Genomic DNA, 9,713 nt, shown 5'->3' on the forward strand with positions numbered 1-9,713 from the left:
TCTGTCGAATGGGTAGGTTCGCCCTGTGGACATGCTAACATGTCACCATACGAAATAATAAGTTAATTTAAACTTTATTTTGAAGTTTCTGAAATTTTAAATAAAATCTTAGCAAAATAATGTTAAATTTCGACTCAGAACTTACTGTTATTCTGACGCATGGTTAGGTTCGCCCTGTGGACATGCTAACATGTCACCATGCGTGAGAATAAGTTAATTTACGATTTCATTCAATCTTTGGATAATTCAGTTTGATTTCTTCGAAACTTATAAGTAATATATTTTCAATTTTTGCATAAAGCAACAGTACTTAATGTTATTCTGCCGTATGAGTAGGTTCGCCCTGTGGGCATGCTAACATGCCGTCATACGGAAAAATAAGTTCAGATTATTTCGTCTTCATGATTATTATTTATTGATCAGGTTATTCATTATTGATATCTAGCATTGTTAGGTTTCGCCCTGTGAACATGCTAACATGTTGCCATACCCGATATCAAGTCGATGTCTCTAATATTTTACGAATTATAGCAGTTTGTATTTCTGCATATATCTTGAAGCCAGACAATAATGTCAAAGTTATGCTTCATTATGTCAAGGAGCGTTCATAAAGTTCCAAGCAAGCGCCTGGTCGTCTTTATATAACTGATATGACAGCTTGATCCATATTATGTAAATAAACTGCAAAAGTCGCGTAGATTTAATTATTAGAAGGAAATCTGTTCTGTCCTTTATTTATGGAGATCTGTAACTATGATGTAAATTTATAAAAGTATCTTGAAATAAACCATTTTCAGGAAAATAATTGCCCATAAAGAAGCCTACTGAAGACGCAGACCATTCTTCGGAAACAGATGTTATTCATTTATAAAATCTCCCTTTTCCATAGCCTGTCAAATGATTTAGTACATAACAGTTGAAGCTTCATATCCCATGTATTTCTACTACTATACACATACCTGAGAGGGGTCAGAGTATCCCATTAGCCCACTGAATTAGCCGAGGTGAAGAAACAGATGACATAGGATATTGAAAGGTGATTGAAGGAAATAGGAAGGTAAAGATGAGGATGGACGCTTTGTCTTCGTGATTTTTTTTAATGTAATAGCTGCGATTGAATAGTTTTTCGAAGGCGATTTATGCTCGAAGACGCTGACGACAGAGGGTGGCCTAAAGGTTCGAGAGAGGAACCGCCACGAAGCCTAGTTCAGTATGAGAGCAGCCTAAAGTGTCGCGATGGATGTTTCCGCTCACTTTCTTCGTCTCCTTCGAAGTTCAGAGCTGGTGATCGAGCGCAGGTCTCTCCCCAGCCATGCAGCTAAGCCATGATGATTTCAAAAGGATGGTATTTGTTTTATTTTGATTTTGAGCGTTTTCCCTCATCACCTGTTATGTTTTCCTTCCTAATTTTGCGTAACGCTATGCGTCGCTCTTCACAGTCACTCACCTGTTGATATGTGCTGATGGGAATATTGGCAGCCCTGAAAGGACTCCCCTGGAATTGGAGGAAAGGAAATGAAGGGAGAGTGATGTTGGCACCTTACACACCTGCTTGTGGTTAAAATTATTGATAGTAAGCAACACTGCTGCTTTCCGAACACTTACTTCGGCTGTACTGCCAGACACGAAGCTGGACTTCAACTCAGACGAGTGTGCCACTTCCTCTGAACAGAAGTGTACCAATAGGGATTACTAATGATACTATTTCAGTTCAGTTCTGAAGCCAAAACTGAACATCTAGATTGTCGGTGCTGACCCAACGAGACAAGGTCAAATGGAATATGCTTACTACAAAGACACAAATCTCTCCAGTATTGAGAGAGACGTGATAAAGCGGGTATTGAACTCTTTTCACTGAGAATGTGCCACTCAATGAAGTGCGTGTGTGTGTGTGTGAGAGAGAGAGAGAGTGAGTGAGTGAGAGATAGAGAGAGAAGGGAGGATGGAGAGAGAAAGCGAGAGAGGAAGGTTGTGTACGTGTGCATTTTAAAAATGTACTTAATATGTTTGCTTTAACTTCTGTAATTGGAGACAACTCTGTTGAGGGTCGGTTAATAAATAAATAAACTTGTGAATTGCTGCCGGTAGCGATACAGTCAGGAACTTCACTCTAGGCGTAACTTGCCTTGGGCAAGGGAGCAGTGTTACTTTCAGAAAATTTGCACCGGGGGGGGGGGGGGGCATTCCAGAGAACCGGGAGGGCGTTGTGAATCTCATCTGCGAAATACGACATATGTGCGTTTAACATTGAGAATTACCAGTGGTCGACCGTGGCTTGTCAATGAACTTGACGCTGAGCGTTACGGGTGGGAAATGACGTACAGTAACAAAAATAATGTTGTATGCGGTGACCTAAGTATACTTAGTAATTCAATGTGGAAAGACATACATTTGTCTTTATATTTGTCTGTTTCTTTTTATTTGTCTGTGTCTAACATTTACAAATATTATCTTGTGCAATTAGCATTACAATAGTAAATAGTAAATTACAAAACAGCACCTACTTTTACATTTTATCATCCAGAACAAATTACACAATGGTGAACTAGGAAAAATTTTACAATTATTAAACTCATTAGAACACATGCAAAGCTTAAGATGGCATGAAGAATTTACAGCAATCTTATCTTGCGAGCTTTCTTCGTGGCATATAAATCTACTGCGTTCTCCAGAAAATCATCAGTTGGAATCTTAGGTCCCTCAGTGCTTATTATCATGCAATGCATTAAAGTTCCTGGTAGCATTCTACTTCTTGTCCTAGTTAGTATTATATTCATAGCACTGATAGACCTTTCTCGCTGGCTGTTGTTACGGGAATGGTTAGAAGGACTTCACAGAGTTTTTTTCAACTCGCAATATCCCACGTCAGGTTCTAAAATTTTCAACAATGTATTGTCAGCTTCTGTACATATTCCATTATAAAGCATCGACTTGACAAAAAAAATGTAGGACTTGAGGTCAGCAACAATGTCTTCCACCTTAAGCATGGGAAAATTAGCACAAAACCTTTCGACTTCGGTGTCTTGCAAGCCTACTACTGACTGAAAGGTTTCAAATTGACTTGCGAATCTCATGGTATCAATAGATTCATCGTTGAACCTGTTTTCTATTTCTTCAATTACACTTTCCGCGTATTTCTTCATCCCACAGAAAGTTTTCCTAGCATCTTCATCAGCAACCAGGTGCGCTTCAGATCCGATATTCTTCAGTTCGGTCCGAATAATGTTTTTGCAGATCACTGTTGATGTTTTCACACTGATTTGCAATATCCTGCAAATGCAATTTGGTTGAAGTAATTAGAGGAATGACTTTGCCCAGACTCAAATCCTTCTTTTGCAAAGCGTTGATGAGGATAGAAAGTGCAGTGAGGATTTCATTCATCACATTGCAGGTAATAATGAAACTTTTATTTCTGATATCCAGCAAGATGCTTCCTGCCAGTGATGCAAGATCCGCCCCTTCATTGTGGATATGCTCACAAGCCATTAAATTTGACTTCAAGCTTCTGTTGACTATTCTGTAGTGCGACAACCATCTGACTTCAATACATTCTGGAATCTTGATAACTTGGTAATTGATTATTGCCTGAATATCGTGCAAAATATTTTATTTTTAGGTGACTTGCTAAACAGCTTGTAAATGTCTTTCAAAACATGAAAAAATATTTTTACCTTTTGGTTTTTATTTCTGCAGGAAGCCGCTGCAAGGGACAAAACGTGCGCTATACAGTGCATATACAGAACCTCTTGGTGAGTCTTTTCCGAAAGCTTCTTTCTCACACTTCCAACATTCCCAGTCATATTTGAGGCACCATCAAAGCCCAAAGCAACAATATCATCGTATGTTAAACCAAGAGCAGCAAGATCTTCGTCAATAGTATTTGCAATAGTTTCTGCCTTCCATTAGGAATTTTGACTATTGACAAAAACTTTTCCATGGGGACCTTAGCCTTAAGAACTCTGAACATTATACTTAACTCAGTTTCATTTCTCAAAGAGACAATTTTGTCAGGGGGTCGGTAGATACCCCCGGAAAGGTGCCTGAAAGAATCACTGCAAGGGAATACTTGCTCCTCCATCAATTTTTACTTTTATCAACATTCAAAGTGGTACGTGCTAAATCTTCTGGGGCCCGAGACTCATGTTCTGCTCCCCCCTCAAGTTACGCTGCTGACCTGACAGAACGTTAACAATAAAACAACTAAATTCACTGTTGGCAACATACTGTAGATTTTGAAAACTATCAGGATAACCAACACAAGAAATGAAAATTTTCTCCGAAATTCGTACTGATGCTTTTCTTCTGTAATTAATGGATATACTAATTAGTTAAACACAAAAGTATAGGGACATTTAGATGTCATCTCAAAGATTTCGTATTCGGGGGAGTATACGGGACATTTTTTTTTCGAAAAGAAGGAAGAAATCCTTACAAAATCGGTACAGTTGGCAACCTTGTGTCCATCATGTCCCGATGGAGAGATAACCGACAGCGCTTCCCGTGACGCAGGTAGGTGTATTTTTTGCTGATGCAACATTTGAACGTAGGCGCGAGAGGCCATATGAGGAAAACACGATTCCGACAGACTCACCTGTAAATGAAGGAATGAGTCGACGTACTTGCATTCGGGGGTATAGCTCAGTGGTAGAGCATTCGACTGCAGATCGAGAGGTCCCCGGTTCAAACCCGGGTGCCCCCTAACATTTTCTATTTTATTTTTTTCGCTTTATATTTGCCAGACCTAATTCCTCGCGTAAGGTTATTATCAACAAATTGAATGTGGGGTCACAACAGTGTTCCAAACTGAACCTTGAAACGTAGGTGCCATTTGGCTCCTTGTGAATTAAAATCTCGTCGCCATAACTTAGTCTCAAACTTAAACATAGTCGCTAAATTATACCTTAGGAAAGAAACAATACCAATGTACGAAAGGCATAAACATTGTTTTTAACTTTGGTAGTGATCAACAGTTATAAAATCGACAGTGAATTCAATTTGCAGTGTATTACGAACCACTAGCAGTTAGTTAATCGCTTTGTCACAAAAGCTGTGACTAACGTAGAAAACTGAAGTAACCGATCAGTATATTAGGGCATACGAACAATATGAATATGGAGAGTACAGACACCTATAGATAGCTAGCTCATGGCATTGGACATAGTGCTTCGTGTGAGGTGTATCATGAGTAAAATAAATGGTTCCTCATTTTGTGATTCCTTTGTTGTGACTAACGTAACATTTTTGGCCACACATAATGAAACAAAAAACTGCAATGCAAGAAAAGGAAAGGTCCCTATTTTCCACATCTAATTAATATTATTCTGCAGTGTAATGAACAATTAAGGAGTGAAATGACAAAATATCAGATTCTAGAAAATCAGCAATCACTGTAACAAATCTATGCATTTATGCGTGCACTAATCAGATCATATTTTGGCATTTTTCGAAACTACCTGCCGTTTTTTTGTTGTTTGTGCGGTTAGGATTAGTGATTTGTTCGTAGAGTAAAAAAAAGAGAAAGTAATAATCCCATAGTTTTCCGTGTAATAATTCCAGGCGCCATAGGCATTTTTGTTCCATCTCTTGCTCTTCAGGAAGGAAACTACTCCTTTATTGTTTGCACTGGGATCAGAACTACTACGTGTTTCAACTGGGAATCCATGTTAGTGTGTTTGGAGGGAGGAAGGGTGTGTATGTGTGTGCAATTTACAAATGTGCTTAAGTATATGATTGTTTTACCTTCTGTAATTGGAGACAACTTTGTTGAGGGTCAGTCAATAAATAAATAAACTTGTGCATTTCTGCCGGCAGCGATGCAGTGACCTCACTCATATGCGTTACTTGGCTTCCGCCCCCAAAATTTCCAGTTTGATCAAAGTAGATGGGATAACACTTAACGGATGTTGCTGTTTAATATTCGCATTTCATTTGCACGTACTTATAACTAATTTGCACGTACTTATAACTAATTTGCACGTACTTAGAATTCATTTGCATGTACTTAGAGTACTTTACATTTATGTATTTGCATGTTTATAACTTTTATGAATATATAATTATTTATTTTATGAAAAATATGTATATAGAAGGTAATTAGAGGTACTAAACGCTATGCATATGTTTTTATATTCATTACTGCAAAGTATGTAATGTATGATTCGATAATATTAATGTTTATAGTATTGAAAATAAGTTTTCTATGGTTTATGAACCGCTATGAACGGTGGTAATGGTACGAAAGAAGACGGTCCCGGTACTCGAACCCGCGATATGTAACGGTAATAAATATAGTGCACTATGTAATACTGTTATATGGCATGTAATATATTGAGCGGAGACGAACTATGTATAACGTGTGAGCTGAGTCTGATGCCAGACAGACAAGGGTGAACTCCGCGCAGGTAGAGGAGAAAGGAATTTGGGGGAAGCGCGTTCAAGGTCAAATGACGTCAGAACGTCAGAACAAAGGAAGAATCTGATTGACCAATCAGAGAACGCGTCGGTAGATTTTCAGAACCGGTTTTTCCAAGGTTAACCAGTACGCAAGAACAGGGGAAAGCTATGCAATATTGTAGGGCAGGGGAGGGATTGATCCAGACAACAAAGGATGTCTAGAATGCACTGCAAGGGTCAAATCTCTGAAGCTATGCGTCGCTTGTAGAACCGGTTTCCGCCGCCAATTAATATTCCGCTCAGGGTTGCCCCAAGGCACAGGACGCTTTAGCGCAGGTTTTTTTTTATCTGTACTATGAAGAAGGGAGAGCTATCAGGGACGGGGCCTACAGTTTTCACTATGTGCTTTTATCACGGGGTAACGAACCTAGGACCCTTTGATTATTGATTTAGGTAGTAAATGTATGTTACTGTGTCCTATTTAACTTAATTTTGAGTTTAGTTTTTTACCAAACTTTGACTTTATGTCAAATTTTTTACAAGTTTTTATGTATTTTTACAAAAATAACACTATTTATACTATTCAGGAAACATTTTTTATTAAATTTTGGACTCACAAAGACATTTTTTTCAACTTTTAATTTATTATTTTACAACTTTATGTTAATTTTTTACCAAAATAACACTATTTATACTATTAAGGCAACATTTTTTATTAAATTTTGGACTCACAAAGATATTTTTTCAACTTTTAACTAATTATTTTACAACTTTATGTTAATTTTTACCAAAATAACACTATTTATACTATTCAGGCAACATTTTTTCATTAAATTTTGGATTCACAAAGACATTTTTTCAATTTTTAATTTATTATTTTACAACTTTATATTAATTTTTACCAAAATAACACTATTTATACTATTCAGGCAACATTTTTCATTAATTTTGGATTCACAGACTTATTTTTTCAACTTTTAACTTATTATTTTACAACTTTATGTTAATTTTTACCAAAATAACACTATTTATACTATTCAGGCAACATTTTTTTATTAAATTTTGGATTCACAAAGACATTTTTTTCAACTTTAAATTAATATTTTACAATTTTATACCTATTTTTACCAAAATAACACTATTTATACTATTCAGGAAAGACTTTTAGATATATTTTCGACACACAAAGTGTGTTTTTTCAACTTCTATCTGTTTATTTCACAAGTTTAGGCTTATTTTTACCAAAATAACACTATTTATACTATTCAGGAAAGACTTTTAGTTATATTTTCGACACACAAAGTGTGTTTTTTCAACTTATATCTGTTTATTAGGCTTATTATTACCAAAATAATACAATTCAATCTGTTCAGGAAAGACTTTTAGTTCTCAACTGCTATCTGTTTATTTCACAAGTCTAGGCTTATTATTACCAAAATAACACAATTCAATCTGTTCAGGAAAGACTTTTAGTTACATTTTCGACACACAAAGTGTGTGATCTCAACTTCTATCTGTTAATTTCACAAGTTTAGGCTTATTATTACTCAAATAACACAATTCAATCTGTTCAGGAAAGATTTTTAGTTACATTTTCGACACACAAAGTGTGTGTTTTCAACTTTTATCTGTTTATTTTACAAGTTTAGGCTTAATATTACTCAAATAACACAATTTAATTTAGTCAGGAAGGATTTGTTATTATATTTTGGATGCACAAAGAGATGTTTTCAACTTTTATTTGTTTATTTCACAAGTTTAGCCTAATATTTACTCAAATAACACGATTTGAACGTGTTTTTATTACATTTTGGACACACACATACACACACACACACAGAGAGAGAGAGAGAGAGAGAGAGAGAGAGAGAGAGAGAGAGAGAGAGAGAGATTTTTCCAAGTTTACAGGATTATTCTCCAAGTTTACTCAAATAACACAATTTAAATGTGTTTTGAATTATATTTTGTACACATGAAGTGTGTTTCGTCAAGTTTTACCCTTTTATTTTACAAGTTTAGGCTTAATATTACTCAAATAACACAATTTAATCTAGTCAGGAAGGATTTGTTTTTATATTTTGGATGCACAAAGAGATGTTTTCAACTTTTTTACTGATTTTTTTGCAGGGTACGTATTAATTTTTATTTATTTTGTTTTGTATTATATATACATTTACAAATTTTTAACTTAGAGTTTAGTATTTATTTAAATTTTTTCAAAAACACTAAAAAAAAGTACTTTTAGCTAAAATGTAAGCCACAGAATATATTATTATTATTATTATTATTATTATTATTATTATTATTATTATTATTATTAGGGTCTACTGATTTCCACTATGCTATTTTTGGTTCTGTATTTCTATATGTATTTATTTAGGTCCGGTTACGCCTGCTACGTAGGAAAGTTTGTTTATTTTAGAGTTTGCTGAGTATTTTGTTACTTTTATACTAGGTAAAGTTTCCAAAATATATCAGGTAGGGCTCCATCCATATACTTTTGTTTTTGCTGTTTGGAGATGATGCAATCAGCATCACTCTCCATCTGCTTTTTATTTTATGTATCCAATATTATTTTGAGGCTTAGTGAATTCTAGAGCCTATTTATGCAGGAGAGAGGGCTTGAAAATTTTGATTTCAGATAACCCACAACTATTTGTCAGAGTATTTTAAAGGATATTTTATATTTATTATGTGCCACTAGAATATCAAAGCTTGCTTAATTTTTATGTCTGTAACGCTGTTATTGTATTTCTAGCTAAGGCTTACTGGATAAAGTACACGAAATGTTTATCATTTCAACTATTTGCTTTTATACGAAGCCAAATTTTTAGTGTAACGAAAATTATTGTGTGTCTATAAAGACTGAAATCCCTTTCCCGATGGGTCCATAACTGGACGCTTACGAACATTGTTCCTTTTATTTTAAAAAAATATAACCATTTATCAATATATTGACAATTCACAGGACAAGACGAAGTTCACAGACGACTGACTATATGGACCATAGGTCCACTTGCTAAATTTTTTTCTATGCTAGAAGAATAATTTAGCCTTATAGCCTTTTTTCAAGGTATTTTAGAAGTATTACTGGGTTTTTTGGGTGCATCAACATTTGGGTTATTTCCATTTGGTTTATTATACGAGGCTACAATCACTATATGTCTATGAGGACTAAAATCCTCTGATTGAAACTAAAACCTTAGGCTGTAACTAGGGACTTAGTATGTGTATAACGACAATTTATAGGACAACACGAACTTTACAAAGGATTGTAGGTGATGTAGGCCCACACGCCAGAGCTTTGTTAATCTGCAAGA

General features: G+C 35.4%; 1 protein-coding gene and 1 non-coding gene across 2 annotated transcripts in view; one reads left to right on the forward strand and one right to left on the reverse strand.

The window, feature by feature from the left end:
• Window positions 1–9,713, reverse strand: part of LOC145987988 (uncharacterized) — a 108,910-nt gene that overhangs the window by 48,166 nt on the left and 51,031 nt on the right. The window lies entirely within an intron of this gene.
• On the forward strand, window positions 4,628–4,699 carry TRNAC-GCA (transfer RNA cysteine (anticodon GCA)). The gene has a single exon. It is a non-coding gene; the product is annotated as a tRNA-Cys (tRNA).

This window comes from Lepisma saccharinum, chromosome 5, assembly GCF_977018435.1.
Source record: "Lepisma saccharinum chromosome 5, izLepSacc3.1, whole genome shotgun sequence".
Classification (NCBI taxonomy): Eukaryota; Metazoa; Arthropoda; class Insecta; order Zygentoma; family Lepismatidae; genus Lepisma; species Lepisma saccharinum.